We start from the raw sequence: 19,295 nt of genomic DNA, 5'->3' as shown, positions 1-19,295 counted from the left end.
CCCAAAGGACTTATACCCAAAGGACTTAAAATCAATATACTACTGGGACCCAGTCATATCAATGTTTATAGCAGCTCAATTCACAAGAGTCAAACTATGAAACCAACCTAGACACCCTTCAACAGATGAATGAGTAAAGAAAACATGGTACATATACACAATGGAGTATTACTTGGCATTAAAGAAGAATGAAATTATGGCATTTGCAGGTAAATGGATGGAACTAGAGAAAGTCATGCGAAGTGAAATGTCATTTCCAAAAGGCTGAATGTTTTCTCTGGTAAGTGGATGCTGATTCATAGTAGGGAGGGGGTAGGGAAGAATGAAGGAACTTTGCATTATGCAGAGGGGAGAGAGGAAAGGGGTGAGGTGGGGTGGTGGGGATGGGAGGAGGGTAGAATGTGATAGACATTATTACCCTGTATACATATATCATCATACTACTGGCATGATTCAGTACCAGAGGAATGAGAAGTTATGCTCCATTTGTGTACAATGTGTCAAAATGCATTCTACAGTAATGTATAACCAATTAGAACAAATAACAAATAAAGAAAGAAGGAAAATGGTTGTTTTGGCAAGGTGTGGTGGCATGACTATAACCCCAGCTACTTGGGTGGCTAAGGCAGGAGAATCTTAAGTTCCAGGCTCCTCTGTGGACCACACTCAGATCCTGTTTCATAATAAAAATTAAAAGGGCTGGGGATGTAGTTCAGTGTTAAATGCTTGCCTAGCATGCATAAGTCCCTGGGTTCGGTCTCCAGTTCAAGGGAAAATTTTAAAAAGAAAACAGATGAGTTTTACACCTCATACTTCAGTACTTTTCTGTCAGTATGTTATGCCTCACACCTCTTGCCCCTTGCACCAATTCCACTTAAACCTGAAACTCACATCAGTACTCCTGGAGATAGATAGGGATGAGGACACTTGGCAATTCCCTCCTCTCCCCATCTTCCCACTATAGTTACATTAGATAAATTTCTTTCCTGTCTTTCACCATTACTTCACCATTTGGTTTTGGAGGCAAGTGAACAGATCTGGTTTCTTGGGACTTCCAGAAGTCAGGTCTCCCTCTGGCTTAGGAATGCAACAACAAAATCACCGAACCCTCAAACAAGATCATGTAAGCATACCGTGCTTTAAGTAAGTGCTTTAAGTAAACAATGTGAAAGTCCATTGAATAATATATACACACTTTCCTAATTTTACAAAGGACTTTGTTGATTTAAAGGTTTTGTTAAAGGACTTCTTTAAATAATGATTAAAAACCAGCTTTATTTATATCTTCAATTACATAAACACAACTATCATTTCTACTAGTGAGTGGCTTCAGTCAATCTTCACAATAATCTAGGTTTAGTTTACATCAGTTTAGTTTCCTTCTGTGATCCAATACAAGTTCAGAATAAGTGAAGAGAAGCAATGAGACTTCTTCACATAACGAAGAACTATCAGTCAAGGAGTCAAAGATCTGTTAGAATCTAAACTGCTACTTATTAGCTATGAGTCCTTGGGCAAGTCACAATATCTTTAGATCTTACTACCACTTATAGTGAGGCTATTAATGTTTTATTTTTCAGTCACTAAAATAATCAGATAAGATATATAGTTTAAGTGGTAAAGGCTTACATGTTTATTATTTTCCTGTTTTTATAATAAATTTAAGTGCAATTTAAAATCCATTTAAGTGCAAGTTATTAATAGTAACAAAATGAATTTCATCTCCATTTCTGATACATCCACCAAATGTATTATTTTCTATACAGTATCACAGAGCAGTAATCAGAAACCTTTTTATCTAGTTCATCCCAGCACCATCACTGTTTCCCCTCAGAAATAATGTATGTGAAACTACTTGGGAAAGCAATTAGGTATCTCAACTTAAGGTATTACCACTATTGGATGTGGTATTATGAATCTTTCACTGAAATTATAAAAAGTACAGAACCAGGGGGCAAGGTCCCTTTGTGGTGATTCCTTTGAAAGAATGCTATCAAAATATTCCAAGAGCATATATGGCATTAATTAGCACATCCAAGACCAGTTCTAGATTACAGGATACATTCACTAGTATTTGAGTACAAATTGGAAAGACTCACCACAACTTACCAGTTTCACTGACACTGTAAAATTCTTCCAGGGATAAAAGTTTTGCAGTAATGAGTTCTCAGCAGGAACATATAATCCTCTTACAGCTTCATGGTGTGCTTTTTTGTACCCCTACTTCACAGCTACCTAAACTACTAAAGTTATATTCACAGTTTAGAATGCCAGTGAAACTCCTCCAGGAACATAAAAACAAAAAAACACAGTTCATGCAATCTCCTATCTTTCCACTGAAATTCATTCATGTGAAAACAGTAGATGCATACTGCGTTTGGGAATAATTCAGTGTTTGTTCTATTTCACTAACTTAAAAAAGTGAGAGTCTAAAAATATCTATGCCTTGATTTAAGGTACCTTTGAAACTAATCAAATATTTATGCTTTTACTCCGTTAGTAAACAGACTTCAATCTTTTTCCATTCCAGATGCATATAAGTCTACAGTAACATGGAAGATGAAGATGACTTGCCCTCATACTTAGAATACCTGCTGCCACTGACTCAAGTGTTTATCACGTCACCATCTTCACTCATCTGTTTTCCTCTTTAAACATGCTATCACTATTAACATATCCCTAATTTTGGTCAGCTTGCCATTCATAAGAACTGCCAGTTAAAATGGTCCTTATGAGGTCAGTAGGCAAGCAATGATCACAGAATCTCCAGGACAATCTTTTTCTGCCCAATTATTATTAGCTGTCCTTACAATTTTTTTTTTTTTTGTGGTGCTGGGGATCGCAAGCACTCTACCGACTGAGCTATCTCCCCAGCCCCCTTACAATTATTTTGAAACATCAAGGTCCTCTTAATTGTTGAACAAAATTAAGAGTTAGGTCATTTAGCAGGCTCTTATAAAAATGTAACCCAAATACAAAGTTATTTAACTTTTACTAACAAACTACCAATCCAATAACATCTATATTACCAAGTTTAACAATTTCTAATATATAAGAAAATTATACAAATTCCTGAACACTGAATCTTCCTTTACAGAGCTACATTTCAAAATACAGAGCTGGTGTAGATTTTGATATATAGATATACAGAAGAGTTATAATGAAAAAAAAATTAAGAAAATTATCAATGCCAGGAAAAAGGTATTACAGGAAAGGAAAAATAGTTTACTACAAAAGAGCAATTTTAAGTAGCATTTACAGCATAACACTAAATGATATTCTAAACAAATTACAATTATATTGTAATTAAAATAATTTAATTATTGTAATTTTGAGAAATTGGAATATAGGAAATGGGAAGGTATGGAGAAAAGTGAGAATGCTAAATCATCCTTCACCAAACAGATAAGGACTAAAATTGAAAGTCAACAAAAAGTAATGAACATGTTATTTGGAGATGTGGTAGTGATTAGCCAAAAAATCAACTAAGAAACTAAAATGGTTCTTGATCTCTCTCAGCAGATACAAAAGGGTTCCGAAGACTGGCTACCCCCTACCTCCAGAGTCCTGCCCATTACTATTTGATTCTTCAAACTATATTCATATTTAAGCTTGGCTAGAAAAAAAAAAAAAAAAGATGAAAAGCAATTATATATTTTAAGAAACTTTAGCTGATAAACTAATAAAATCACACCACAGATGGAAGAAAATCACATACGGTTCAAGATTTTCAAAGACATTTATTGGTAGAATTTTAATTACAATATGCAAACAGTGTTAATTCCAATTTAAGTTATTTTTAGTAATTTCCTTACAATTAATAACAAAATGTGAGAAAGGCTACAAAAATTTCAAAACTGTTTAGGTCTTGCCATGTACTTGGAAAGTAATCCAAATTGTTTTCTAGAGAAATTAAACTTTGGTTATACTGCCACCAGCTGTATGATCACAGTACTCTCATTAACACTCAGAATTGTTAATTTGGGAATTACTGAACAACCTTGCCTTATTTTTAATTTGTATTTCAAAATTTATTCCTGATATAACATTTTTTATCAATATATGATTTTTTTCTATAACATGACTTGGTCATATTTTCAGCATTTTTCAGTTCTGCTGAGTGCCTTTTTAGTTTGATTATGTTTACCCTGACATTACAAGTGTTTTCATGTCAATAAAAGGAAACATACTAAGCTCTTTTGTAATTTTTCTACGATTTCTAAATTTAAGAAGCCCCCCCTCACGTATTTAATATGTAGTCTTAAAAAAAGTGCAATAAAAATAACATGATCTCTTAAAGAATTAAGACCTCTAACGCCCATTTCCTTTTCAGGAAAAAGGAAAACTTCAATTGTTAACATCTGATATTTACACATACTTATGAGTTAACCAAGAAACTCTATGTCTTAGCCTCAAAAATAATTTCAAGTACATGTTTTTAGACAAAATTTTTTATAGGAAAAGTTTTAGTAGTTGTTTTATAAATGATGCTACATAAAATTATATTTACAGTGAATTAACAGAACATTTTTTTCTTAAAAGCCCCATTCAGCAATTTATTTTTAGCCTTTCTGATTTCTTTCTTCAGTTTGTGTATATTGGTATGACCATTTTATTGAAAACAAACTTCATATTTATACTGGCTATATACTCAAGAAAAGCAGAATACCTTAATTTAAAGCCAAATTCTCAAAAAAATAAAAAAGGTTTATTCCAAACATTAAAAAGTTATGAAGTGATATTATACACCAAAAAAAAGGGACTATGAGAACAGAAAACCTAGCCTTGCTGCTTTATTATATATATATATATTTATATATATACATAATCTCATATTATGCTGTTGTTTTATATAATACTACCTTATAATTATTAGATATATTTTTATTATGTTGTAATTTTATAATGTAACAACAAATCATATATTATTCCATTTATACAGACAAGGCATACAAACCAATTTTTCCAGGTACACAAACCAATCAAAAGATTTAAACTCTGTAATATAATGCAGAGTATACTTATTCACACATAAACAAAATTCACCTTCAATACAGTGCACAAAATAGTATACCAAACTGTTTGTTCACAGGCCTGTTAGTATACAATTATAAATTGCTTTATGAAATGAGTGAGAAGAGATAAAGGAGGATGAGAAAAGGGAGGCATAAAAATAAATGATACATTTTCTGTTGTGAAGAAGTTATAAGACAAAACCAACTTTCTATTAGAGAAGATAAATTTAACATGTTATGTAAGTAGTCGTAGGAAACAGTATGGCAAGAGTTAGTTGGCAGCCCGAGGTTTTATATTCCTTTCTTAACTCAATGCATAAAAAGGTCTATTTCTCCAGTACAGGGAAAATGGAAAGGGGGAATAGATGAAAAGTTACTGTGCTATTTAGATTACGAACACCTGAGAGTTTACATTATCACTATAATCATTTGACAGAACACTGCTACTCATGTATTATACTCATATAGTTTCCAGGACAATGTAACTATTTAAAATAAAAACAATATGTGTAATAATGCAGAAAATTAAGAATTAGACCTAAGAAGCCAGCCTGGACGGTTTAGCACAATTGTGTTTCAAAATAAAAATCAAAAAAGTTTGGGAACGCAGTTCAGAGAAAGAACAGCCCTAGGTTTAATCCCCAGTACTACACACACACACACACACACACACACACACACACACACACACACACACAGATCCAAGGGTTGGTTGACTTGAAAGGGTCAGATACTAAAACTAAGGGTGTGTTGTTTTGAAGTCTCTACCACAACTTACTCAATATTGACAATTACAGCATAAAAGTAGCCATGGAAAATACATAAATGAATGAGGAAGCTATGTTCCAATAAAAATTTACAAAGAGTTAAGGGGTCATAGTTTGCTGATCCCTGATTTTATCTATACACTTCTAAAAAAAAACTAGTTCAGCAAACTGTAGGGGGAGCAAATACTTTAAAACTCAAAACATTTCTCATCCCTAAAAGCTTTTTCTGAATGGGATGGGTGCCTCTCCAAAAGTAGATACAGTTTAAAAAGGATAAAAATTAAACCTGTTAGAAATGTTAATACAAAAACTCACATCATCTATACTTCCGTCTTTCAGCAGAAAAATATCTTAAAAAATAATTACAAAATTATAAAATCACCTACCCTTAACTTTTAGATTGTGAAAGTAATTTAAACACTACTTGAACAGGATTTTATCCTTTATACTTGCACAAACCTGTAATTATCACTAACATCCTATTCTAACATCTTTTAACATTAATCTATTAAATATCCAATCCCTATATCTCAGCAATCTAAAATCCTTATGTTCCGATAATAGGAAAGTAACATTTCACACTGCTCATGTGATATGACAATGTTATTGTGTTAATATTTCAGAATATTAATATGATCTCCTAAGCAGTCAAAATGAAAAAATTTCAGTAATGCTGTTATTTAAAATCTTCCAATTTCAGTTGTAAATTGTTTCATCTCTGATGAACACCCTTTTGAATATTCTAGTACATTTTTATTGTTTGAAAATATATTTAGTTCAAAAAAATCTTAAAAGTCACTTTGTGGGCAAACTGCAGAACTCAGAATGAAAAGGAAGAAAAACAGTTTGGATTACTGATAACTAGTATAATCTGAAACCTTTAGAATATACAAAAATTACTATAGGAAATCCTATTTTTTTCAAAAATCATTAGATACAAATCATAGTTGAAAGCTCAACATGTGAATCTGACATTTTCAAACTTTATTATCAGTATAGTCAAAACAATACAAAGTTATATGGGACTAAAGTAAGCCAGAAAGCAGATTTTTATAACACTTTTTCCAAGAGAAGCAGCAGCCCAGATTAAATGAATAAAATTGCTATCATTCACAAACAAAGCTAACTTCAAAGATTAACTTCCTTCCTGTTGGGGAAAAAACACATATACTATTGCAAGGTAATCTGATGACATTATATAGTTCCACCTCCATGCCCAATTTGGTCCCTATTTGGACAACTAGGGGTGAAAAGTAAACAACATTAAACAATTTTAAAAGACTATATACATTTTATTAGCAATACTAATTAGCTGAAGGAAAAACAAAGGAAGATTAGATAAAAAATCTAATAGTAATTCAAAGGACATCTCATTTTGGGAGCAGATGTAGGTGAAACTGTTCAAGAAAACTTTCAGGGGAAAGAAACACTAGGGGGCAGCATCAAACTGTATGAGGTTTACTCTGCAGTCTGGACTTATAAACTTTTTTTTTTTTCTTTGTTTTGCTGTGTGGGGATGTAAGAGTTATACCACTCGGCTATGTCTTTTCTGCCTACTTAAAGTATATTTTTAATACAAATTACACTATAATGAAAATGGCCTATGATTATTAAACTTGGTGTAATCAAGAAACTGTTTTCACTGCCCACCTTTCTCTTTCATTTTGTTTAGTTTCTTTTACATCCAACTTGTGAATAACAGTTTAAAATGCACCAGAGGGAATGTCCCTTTGATATAAAACAAAACTCATGGCATTTCCATTCTTGATGGAGGCACTATATAGATAAGAGCTGACATTTTAATCCAAAGTTTCTCCTTAGTTGATGCTTAATTCAAGTAGTTTCAATTAACATTTTGAACTTGATTAAAAAGGTCCGACAATCTTTGCCCACCCACTGAATGTGTCATGAACACCATGTGACTAAAAGCTTTGGGGTATGCCTCCCCCACCTTTAAGGAATTTAGTCTGGCAGGGGAAATGAAATGTACATGAAATTATAGAAACAAGAAAGGCAGGAAAACTTCCTATGGTTCTTTCGTATGAGTTAACAACAACAACAACAACAACAACAACAACAAAAAAAAAAAAAAAACAGGATGGAAAACTGTATCCTCTCAAAGACCCAGTAGAAACTATTAAATCTCATTTTGGGGGGTTATCACACATGACGGTAAAAGAAAAAGTAGTTCTTCAACCACTACCGAAGGCAGGGAAACACTTATGTAGAAAAGGTAAAATGAATTAAGTACTTAGAGCCCTCTGGTTCATCACCTCATTTTATAGTCACAGTAACCTCATCAGGTAAATTTTATAGTAGTTCGCAGATAGAAGGTTAAGGAAGGGAACTTGCTCAAGGTAAACCAAAACTAGTTAATAGCAGACCCAAGTTTTAAGCTTTTAATCTTACTCCAAAGTCCTAAATTCGTTCCAATACTGGCCAATATCGAGGGTGGGAGAATAAAATAAAATTTTCTTTAATTAAAAGCAAATGTGAGCTGGGTGGTATTATACCTGTAATACCAGTTACTGAGGAGGCTGAGGCAGGAAGATCTCAAGTTAAAAGCCAGTCTCAGAACTTAGCAAGGCCCTAAGCAACTGTCTCAAAATATTGTATATACAATGAGCATAAAAACAATTTTGTAATGAGAAAAAAATAATGAAAATAAAATCTTACAAAAAAATTTAAAAAATTAAAAATTAAAAAATAAAAAGGACTCGGGGTGCAGCTCAGTGATGAAGCACCCCTGGGTTCAAACCCTGGTGCCAATTAAATAAAGCACAAATGATCTGCCAGGTATGATGTTGCACACTAGGGAAGCTAAAGACTGAAAATCAAGGAAGCATGGGCAACTTAGGAAGACCCTATTCCAAAATAAATAAAAACGGGATAGAGCACCCCTGGGTCCTAAGTCCTCTACTATTAAAAACAAAAAAAGAAGCAAATGATCTTAACAGCTGTTGAATAATTTCCATTGCTAGAATATTCATATCCTATCTTCTCAATAAAGCACTTAAGGGGGGGAACACCTCTAGAGCAGCACGGACCTACCAAAATCAAAGACCCCTCAAAGTACTTCAAATCAGGTGCTCAAAAATGAGGAAAATTTGTGTTAGTTTTGAAGTTGTTACTGGAATATAAATTGGGAACAGGAAAACCTAGCACAGGTTGACCATCCCCCCAAGATGAAAATCCAGAATGTTCTGTGCATTGACCTGACACAGGGTATCCACAAATCACCTCTTGTTAGGCAGGTCTCAAGTCAAAATGAAAATACAGGAGAAATATATAAATTTACCTTTATGATGTAAGGCTCAAAATATAAATTAATTTTATGTTAGGCTTGAGTCCCATCCCAAGATATTATGTATGTGCAAATATTTTTTTTAAAAATTGAAATTTTTGGTCCTAAAGCATTTTGGATAAGAGATACTCAACCTACACAGCTTTCTAATGTCACATATGAAGAGCTCTTTCCTAACCACTTTTTAAAAAAGCATCAAAGTTATCCGTGCACAGGTATTCTTAATAAAGAGTCCATTGGCAGAATTCAGGTTTGTGAATCTGTGTAGGATAAAAACCAATCACTGAAATGTAATCATTCCTTCAGTATTCATGAACACAGCAAAATTACAGCAATCAGAAATACCGGAAAAAAATCATTACTAGAACTACTTCTGTGCAACTGGTTAATGTTGTAATCCGTATTTTATTACATTTAAAACCATTAGTCTTGAGCCGGGGATGTAGCTTGGTGGCAGAATGCTTGGGCCCCAAGTCCTGGGGTCAATCCCTAATATCACAAAAATAACAAAACAAAAAACACATTAGTCTGAGTTTCACTACACAAGAATGTTAAAAATGCCTGCCAGCACATCATTTTATTTTCTGTACAATTATCTCCCAGAATTTATACTGTTAGTTTCTCTCCCTAGTGGAATATTCAGTGCACGTAGGATGTAGTTGTCCGGCATGGATTCCCAAGGTCCAGAAAAAAAATGACTGGCCCACATTAAGGGAGAACAGGGAGTCCTAATATAAAACAGTACACAGAAGTGGAGTTAAGTCTTTAAATTTCATTACTACAATTAACTAAACTCTAGTAAGTCTCCAGCTTTTTCACTGTATTACTTGCTTTTTCTTAACAATACACAATTTAGATACACATCCAAAATAAAAACACTGAACATAAGCCTGCCACATGCTATTTTTGCTCCAAGGATGACTCAGTTGCAAGGTAAACTGGAATGCAACAGTGAAAAAAGACAAATGAAAGTAAAAAAAAAATAAATAACAGGTTCACTTTTTTATGTTAAACTTCTTGTCTCTCTTAATTACTCAGAACAGGTACTTGAGTGAAGGACCCCTTCCAACTGAGGGCGCGGGTCTTGCTGTGATTGCTTCCACGTGCCGGGCTCCTTAAAGGCAGCCCACGAGGACCGGCTCCCACGTGAACGTTTCTTTACCGAAGCCACAGGAAGACCTTCAACGTCACGTCGCCCTCGCCCTCAGAAAGCCCCCTTCTTAGCAGGGGCATTCTGAAGATCCCACGGGAGAAGCTAGGAGTTCGGCAGGTTCCTAGCCGGGAGCGGGTGCCCCCCAAGGTTCCCCCAACCGCGCCCCACGCCGCCCTCCACCCAAGGGTTTTCAGGAACAAAGCCCCGGCCGCCGCGCCACCTCTGCACTCGCCACGGCCTAGCCCCACCCGAGCGCTCAGCTCTCAGGACCCCAAGAGGCTGAGATCTTCACTCCCCGCGCCCCGCCTAGGCTTTTCGGTTGGTCGGGGAGAAAACAAGCCCCCACGAGGCCCCCGCGGTAGGAGCGCAGACGCCGCCGTCCGTTAGTCTCCCGATGCCGGAAGAGTGGCGCGGAGGCTCCATCCCGGGGTCCCCGCGCCCAGCCCTTTTCGGACCAGAAGGAAGGACTGCAGATAAAGAATCGGGGACGTTCGTCGCCAAAGCCAGCCTGCAGATACTCCCACCCTCGGACCACAGGGTCCACTTCTTCGCCGGCGACGCCACCGCGGCCCCAGGAAGCCCGCGCGCAGCCCCCTAACCGCCGCCGCTCGCCCAGCGGTCACTCCTCCGCCACGGCGCGGCCGCGCGGCTCCCCCAGCCTCGGCAGGAGGCCGAGAGGGACTCGGGTCTAGCACGCGGGGCGGACGCTTCCCAGCTGCCGACCCCGCGGCCCGCAGCAGCCCAGAGCGCACACGAGGAGCCGCGGCGCCCCATGCGCTGCCCACCGCGCGCTCTGCTCCAGCTCGCCTTCGCCGCCGACTGCAGCTGCTGCGGGAGCCCTAGCGCCCAGATCCCCGAGGGACCCAGCCCGGACACCCCGGTTCTGTTCTCCCTTTCTACCCCCCACGCCGTCCCGGGACTCGCAGCCTCCGCCGCGCATGGGGCCGGTTCTGGGGGAGGGAATGTAAACAAATCGGGGTTTTATAGTTACCTCACACTCGAGTGCCGTGTGCATCTCCTCTCCGCTCGGTACCAAACCCCGGCTGCACCAAATCGTGTATTCATCAAAGCCGGCTGCGCTAAATGCGTCGCGGAAGCCAGAGCGTCAGACGCCGCACTACGCTAGCGGCGTACAAGGCCCACTCAGGTCCCTGCGCAGCCGCACCCGGTCCGCCTATGGGTGCTACGCTACGGGCGTACACGCACCACCCAGTCATTCACTTCGGAAACGCCGCTTGCGTAAGGGAATTGCACCACTCGCGGATTCCACACGGATGGTCTGAGCTGTAGAAATTCGCGTCTACGCAAATTGCGGAGCTCCGTGGCTCCGCGCTAGTTTTGTTCCAAGAAAGGACGCTGTGGGGGAGTTGGGGCGGCTTCTAACGCATGCGTGGAGCGCCCTTCACCACTTGATTTTTCTCCCAGTGTGGCAGGTCGGTTGCTGAGGCCTTGGGCAGGCGAATGAGAAATGGAAGCTTCTGAAACAATCACTTTAGCCAAAAGATGTCAGACTGATAAATTAGGATATGTATCTAAGTAAAATCTGTTAGATTATTTCCTCTCCCTCTGTAAAAGTAACTGCTTTAATCTCTTAGGGCAAAAAATGTGAACTTACTCAGTGCTAGGTGCGATGAGTTTTGCATAGCTGCCCCTACCCCGCCTCGCACATTTAAAACTCACTAACTGTAGTTCTTTTAAGACTAAAAGGGAAAGTTGAGCCCCGAGAACATGTTACACACTTAAGTCTCGTTTTGAGGCTTTTGGCAATTTTTCAAAGTCTTAATCGATCTACTGTTTCTTAACATCCAAGAGCAAAAACTCCTGATCCAGCCAAGCAGTTGCACGGACTGCTGCCTTGCATCACGCTCATTCTTGCTGCTGTTTCTTTGCTTATGCCATACCTCCAGTTTGAACGGTCTCTCCACTGCCCCGCCCCCCATCTTAAGCAACTAATACCCCACATTTTTCTCAAAAGTTGGATCTGGATATCTTATCTCTGCTTTATTACTCTATTTCCTGTCTCATTTCACGTGTTGAGGTTTATCTGTATTCAACCATAATCTACTTAATAGTAAAATTCTGAAATTTTCTTATTGGTATGTAGCTGGATGCATATGACCATGATTAATAATGGTAAGCTTTAGTATGTATTGGGTACTTCCAAAGTGGTTTACATGTGTAATTAATTCCCATAACACAGTAAGTAAGAATTATTCGGGAAACTGAGGCACATGAAGTTAAGTAACCTGCCCAAGATTACAGAACAGGGAGAAAAGAGAATTGGAGTCCAAATCCACTTAATATGGCTACACGGTGAAGAAGGTTGTTTCTCTTTTGGAGTATTTGTTTTCTGTATGTTTATATTAGACACCTAATAAATGCCTACTGACTGCCACGAGATTAAACATCTCCTATCTTGTTTTTCTTGTTAGGAAAGAAAAACCTTATTCCTCCTGGCAAAGGGAGAAGTCTTGAGGTGTGCAGGAAGGAGTTAGTCTGAGGTAGTATCACCATTGCCACTTACTGCGGGAGCCAGTGGCCATGATCCTCAGACTCTTGGATAACTTGAGAGGATTGTTTTTAAAGTATTCCAAGGTTCATTCTAGACCTGAAGTCTTTAGAATTCATAAAATCATGATAGTACACTCTTTGAGTCTAAAGCATAAAAAGTAACCCTGATATTTTAAGGCTTATAATTATCCGATTGAACACATTATCAGTACCCTTAAAATATACACATCTCTTTTTTCAAGCAAGATAGAGCACTCACTTTCCATATATTTTAGGGCACCTACTCTGCTTTTTTTACTGAAGTACTTACAAGGCTAATGTTCAACTGGTACATACAGATACAGCCTGAACCCTTGACCCAATACTGAAAACTACAACAAATACTGAAAACTGTCAACAGTTACAACTCAGAATGGGATTCCCCCTATGCTCTGCACCTATCCCAGCCCTTCCTCAAGACTCCACAGGCCTCCACATTTTAAGAACCAAAAGGGGACTGGGGAGATAGCTCAGTTGGTAGAGTGCTTGCCTTGAAAGCACAAGGCTCTGGGTTCCGTGCCCAGCACCGCCCCCCCCCCCCCCAAAAAAAAAAACACAAAAGGCTAACACCTGCTAAGATAAAGGTCTTGGGATCCAGATCCTATTAGTGACTCTTATTCTAATTTATTATTGGCTATTCTTTACTAATTGTTCTTTTAAATATCACACTTGCATAAAACTATATAAGCTACTTGAAAATAGAGACCATGTCTCCTACTGCTTTTAGAAAAATCACCCAAGCATTCATATTCATTTAAGTGTATGCATAGTTAGTAACTATTTATTTTTAGATACCATATATTTTGGCCTGGAGTTTGAAACTCTGGTTTTGGCTCTGAGGTCAGAGAAAAATGTAAAAGATACATCCCATTCCTGTTCCTTGGGGCCTGTGACACTGTCTAATATCTAATGAATCAAGCCCAATGTCATGAGGAGGAGATGGGACCCCAAGGGCAGTCTTCTTCAGATTCCTTGAGAAATCACAACTCCCCAGTCTTGCTGTCTTTTGCATAGTCTCAAGAGTCACCATTCCTAAACTTAAGATATATGGAACTGGGAATCTACCTTAGTGGTAGAGCTCTTGCCTAGCATGCAGGAGGCCCAGGATTCAATGCCCAGCAAGGCAGGGGAGTGTGAGGGTGGGGGTGGAGATAATGAACCTTGAGAAGTCTGTGGAAGTTACCACTGAAGTAGCATCGTTGCCCTTCTACCCATCCTAAAGAGCAAGACTTGTGTGTCTGAGGCCATCCTCTTCCACAGAACCAACCACTTTGAGATGCCAGAAGAAATAAACCAATCCACCCTGGTAAGAGATAAATTTGACTAATGTGCCTGTCAAGTGAAATCATTCTGAATTGGTAGACTTAAGCAATAAAATGAAGTTTCAGGCTATCTGCAGAAATAAAAATAGATTGGAAAATGAAATGATAACACAAAACTTTAAGCAAACTTCCCACCCAGGGAAGAAAAATTAACTTTTATGATGTTCCCAGATGATCCTAGCATTAAAGTAGCCAGACCGCTTAGTCTCTGAGCCATGGCAATGCAAGCAAAGGGCCTGTAGCATGAGGTATCTCTACTGGAAGAGGGACAGAGAGGTTTGATAACCTCGAATTCACAGTGACGAGATCTTTCATGAATAAAAGTGTGACTGGCTCCAGAAAAAGAGGAAGAGCCATTCAGAAGAATGAACAATAGCAAAACAGCTCAGAAAGCCAGACTAAGAGGCTACCGCACATTTACCCACTTGGGTCAGGAAGATTTCTCTCCTTAAACCTATGCTGCTCCTATTCACCAACCCCTAGAACTCCATGTTTAGCCCTTCATTTTTGGATCTTGAAACCAGAGACTTAGAGAGAAGTTACTGCCACTTGGTTATTTTTACTCCTTAGGGAGCACCCTCCCCTCCTCCCTTGTCTTTTCTGAAGAGGAAGTTCTGAAAGAAAAAAATATGGTTATCTAGATTCCTAAGGGCAGTGTGGTGCAAGGTGAAAGAAGAAAAACTAGACAAATTGACAGCTTCTCAATCCTGCTTCTGGAAAGCCTTGCTCACTCACAGAATGTTAAGATAAAGAAAAACAGTAGGGTTGATAAGACAGCCACTAGAACCGACCATGAGGACCTAGATGCTACCAGACAGCCATTTCAGATCTCTTGGAATTCTAGCAGCACAGCAGAAATCCATCTTCCAAAACTCGACTCCAGAGGAATTAGAAAATAGTGGCATGAAAATAGCTACATTAATATTATGAACTTGAAAAGTATTTAAGATGGTTACACTTCAATTTAAGGAAAATCGCCAACATGGAAATGAATTAGCAATAAGTGACCATGTAAATTTATTTTTAAAAATGGTTTGTTAAACTTGTTGAAATTAATAAATCCATTTTTAAACTTAATTTTAAAACTGTCATTACATGAGAATAACTTTCAAATCTTGCCTAGGGCTTCCAAGATAATTAATAAGGAGACCCATTTCACAACTGACGTTTATGAAAACAATCAAGAATATCTTTTAAAAATCAAGACATACTTGTTTGATCTTAGCAAATATTGCTTACCTTTGTTTATTAAAGAAATCTGACAGCAAGGATTCAGCAAAACTCTAAATATTAGGAAAGTCAATAAATAAATTGTCAAAACAAGGGTGATTTGTAGCAATTTCTGAAATTTTCCTATACTATTTCTAAGTAAAACTTCAGTCATACTTTATTCTTAATGAAATAAGCCACTTTTCCAATCTTCATAGAATCCCATTAACCACCACTTCTTAGTAACACGTGTCTTTAGAGAAGTTTTAGGAACTTCCTCATATGTGTGGGGAACAAGGCTTCTGGCAATACCCAAAGTCCAGGACCCACCAGGCTTGGCTGGCTTTCTTTCTCATAGATGATCTCACCTGCAACCTCCAATGAGTTCATCATATCCAAGCTTCACCCTAATTACCACAGTTGCCTTTTGCTAAGCAGTTATATTTCAGAGTCAGTCTCCCACCCTGCACACATGAAATTGTGGTTTAAAATGTGTCAGGCACCATTAAATGCTTTAATATGATAACTCACTTAATTCCTACAACAATGCTGTGAAGTGAATATTATGAGATCTATTTTATAAAAATACTGAGATGGTTACATAGCACATGGCAGAGCCAGGACCCCAGCCCAGGCAATCTGGCTCCTGAGGCTATTCTCATGTTCCTCTTCTGTTGAGGCTGTGTGCAGGACCCTATTTTTTTTTTTTTTTTAGGATAACTATACTACTTTCTTTGAAAATGTTGATAAAAAAGAAAATCAAAGGAACCGTAAACTGGTAGCTTCCCAGTCTGTAAATGCTGGAGGACAATGGGAACATTGAATGAAAAACATTTAATATTACATTTAAAACATTTGTTCTTTTTTGCCTTATCTTTCAGCTTGCCCAACTTAAATCAATCCTAAGGGGGATCTTTAATCCAGTCTTTTAAATTAGAATGTTAGTTAGCCAATCTGGTTACACATCCATTTGAAAGCTTTCCCCCTTTCACAGTGTTTTGATCCAGTTGATCAAGTATTTATTTAGATTAGTAAAGTTATATAAAAATTAAGCAGAATCAGGTGTGTGTTGATGAACTCAATCCTAGTAATGCAAATATGAACAGCAAATGTGTAAATCAATGATTGAGTACAGGAAAACATATTCTAGCAGATTTAAAGTGAAATTCATTTAGGAGATGAAAGGAACATATCCATCCTCAGATTCATATGACCCTATAACTTCAGGTCTACCTTGGAAAAATAGACAATATTAACGGAGGAATATCTTCAAGCCAAATTTTGTGCTTCTGTTATATGCAAGCCACTATGTAAAGTAGCTAAGATGCCTGTGAACAAAATGAGATTATTACTCTTAAATAATCCAGTGGGGAAGGTTATTAAAGAGGTGATTATAGAGTGGCAAGTGCTATGTTAGAGACAGGTATGGGTGGTTATAGCAGCAAGCTTCCTAAAGGAAGTAACATCTGGCTTCTGATTTAAGGATGAGTGGGAGACACAGGTAAAGGGATATGGGGTGGGGTTTCCCACACAGATGAATGACATCAGTGAAAGCATGGTTTTCAGTTTAGGAAACTGAAACAACACAGTCTTGTGTGTTTTTGGCGTCAGAGATTGGGAGAGATGAGACAGGACTGGTAAGCAGGGCCTTTGTGTACCATCTTAAGAAGTCTGAATGCTACCCTGAGGGCAGTAAGAGTCCCTGAAGAATTTTAAGCAGGCAGGTGGCATGATCACAAGCAAGAAGGGAACTGAAGAATACCATTAGTGTGGTAGACAGACTAATGTCCTCTCCCCCTCCCAGAGATGCCCACGTCCTAGTCCCTGGAAACTGTCAATATGTTAAGTTACAAGGAGAAAAAAGGCTGGAGATGAAATTAAAGGTCCAATTTAAACATGTGGGTCCCTAAGAGCAGGAGATGAAGGAAGAAGAGGAAACTCAGAGAGAGATACTGCTGAGGTAAAGGAATAATGGTCAGAGCAGTGCTGGGAAAAGACACATGCAGATGAAAGGAAGGCAGTCTCTAGAAGTTAGAAAAGACACGGAAATGATTCTTCCCAAGAACCTCCCTACTGACACCTGGGTTTTGACTAAAGAAGACCTGTGTCAGGCCTCTGACCCACTGAAAAGTGAGATAATAAATTTGTAAAGTTTTAAACCACCAAATTTATTGTTACACATCATAGCAGCAATCGAAAACTGAAACAGTGAGGAAAGTATTATAGTAATAGCCCGTGTAAGAAGTGATGATGGATAAAGAGAAATTGTTAAATTTGAGTCGCATCAGGGAGATAGAATCACATTGGAATGCCAGCTCTACAATTTACTACCTGTGGCTTTAACCTGACCATTCAGCTTCATTTTCATTGCCTGCAGGATGGACAATACATTCATTGCAGGGTTTTGTTTAATTTCTTTTTTTAATCAAAATACTTTACTATAATATGAATGAACCTCAAAAACACCAACCTAAGTGAAATATGCCAGACAAACCCACAAATACCCTATGATTTCACTTCTATGAGGTACCTAGAAGAGGCAATTCATAAAGATGGAAAACAGAAAAGGTTACCAGGGACTGGGAGTAATGGGTAGTGGAAAGAGAGAGGGAATGGGAAGTTAATGTTTAGTAGGTACAGAGTTTTGTTCAGATGATGAAAAATAAAGTAAAAATATAAAGCACTGCAACAAATAAAATTGAACAAGTATACTTTCTAGTGTCTCTAATGTTCAGAGGATCGGACTATATTATGGCACGTGAATGATTTTATAATTTTTGTTTTGTTTTAGGTGCTGGAGAATGAACCTAAGGCTTTGTGCATGCTAAGCACATGCTTTACCACTGAGCTACACTCCCAGTCTCTATAGGGTTTTTAATGTAACTTTGGAAATAAGTTTCCAGAAGAAATTTGTAATTTTCTTTCTATATTTTAAATAGGAATTTCAAATACTAAATGGTATTTTTGTAGCTGGAGCAGTTCTGAGATTACTAAAATGTATAGGTAATTCCGTAAGCCAGTATGATGCTGTATTCCTTTGCACTTTGTACTCATATTTTAAATGAATTGTAAGATTGGCCATGGGTGAAACCACTGGAGATAACTTTGAGTGTGATGCAAATGTGATTTTAAATTATTTGGCTTCGTTTCAAAACAGATCCACCCTCTTTGGAGGAAATTTAAAAATAACTAATTTACATTTAACCCAATTAAGCTTCCAGCTATGTTTAGAAGGGAAGCACTAACACTTATTTATTTCTCCTTTTATCTGAATTTTTATACTTTGTAGCACTCCACATTCATGTTGAAAGCAAAACACATTTTTATATACTACATTTCTACAATATCCAAGCTAATAGTCAACAATGTTAAATAACAATTTAGTGGCCAATCAGTCAATTCTAGGTTAACCAGGTAATGAGGTGATGCTGAGATGTAGAGAGAAAGTTACAGCTAAGTCAAAATGACTCTAACAATGAAATCCTGATAACTTCTTATGTATCAGAAATATGTAAACTGATTTATGGAATAGTCATGGTTAAATGATCTTATCAGTTTGCAGCTGGGTTGGTGATGTCTGCAAATTACACATGATTGGCCAGTGAGGGACAGGTAAGAAGGTGACTAAGAAATTCAGATTCAGAGTTTCAGTGTTTTTCTCCTTTCTCATTGCCTTTATCATCTTCAACCCATTATAGCTTAGCCCAGCTGGCATTTCTTTCAAACCATCAGTAATCAGCTACAGTTATTCTGCACAATGATTATCCATTCCAGTAATTAATAGAAGAGATGATAGTATGACTAAAACATCATTTGACTGATTTGAAAATACAAATGTAACATTATTTAATAACTACATTCTATGAGAGTATGGCTTCACAGTATTGAATCAACCCACAAGATAAAAATGAAATCTGGTGTATAGACTCAGAAGGAGGGCATGCATCTCAGCATTTTCCAAGACACCTTCTCTTT

The 19,295-nt window shown here is 37.7% G+C and overlaps 1 protein-coding gene across 3 annotated transcripts in view; it reads right to left on the bottom strand.

Annotated features, from left to right (window-relative positions):
* The window catches only part of SLC39A10 (solute carrier family 39 member 10), a 133,418-nt gene that overhangs the window by 49,439 nt on the left and 64,684 nt on the right, over positions 1 to 19,295 (bottom strand). The window contains exon 1 of one of the 3 annotated variants that reach the window (XM_079132587.1): positions 11,231 to 12,593. The exons of the other annotated variants lie outside the window; for them this stretch is intronic. The gene's annotated coding sequence lies outside the window, so the exon portion shown is untranslated. Of the gene's footprint in view, positions 1 to 11,230; positions 12,594 to 19,295 lie in introns of those variants that run through there. 3 annotated transcript variants of the gene reach the window in all.

This window comes from Sciurus vulgaris (assembly GCF_902686455.1).
Source record: "Sciurus vulgaris genome assembly, chromosome: 3".
Taxonomy (NCBI): domain Eukaryota; kingdom Metazoa; phylum Chordata; class Mammalia; order Rodentia; family Sciuridae; genus Sciurus; species Sciurus vulgaris.
Note: the sequence above shows the minus strand (reverse complement) of the source record. Positions and strands in the feature narration are given on the sequence as shown.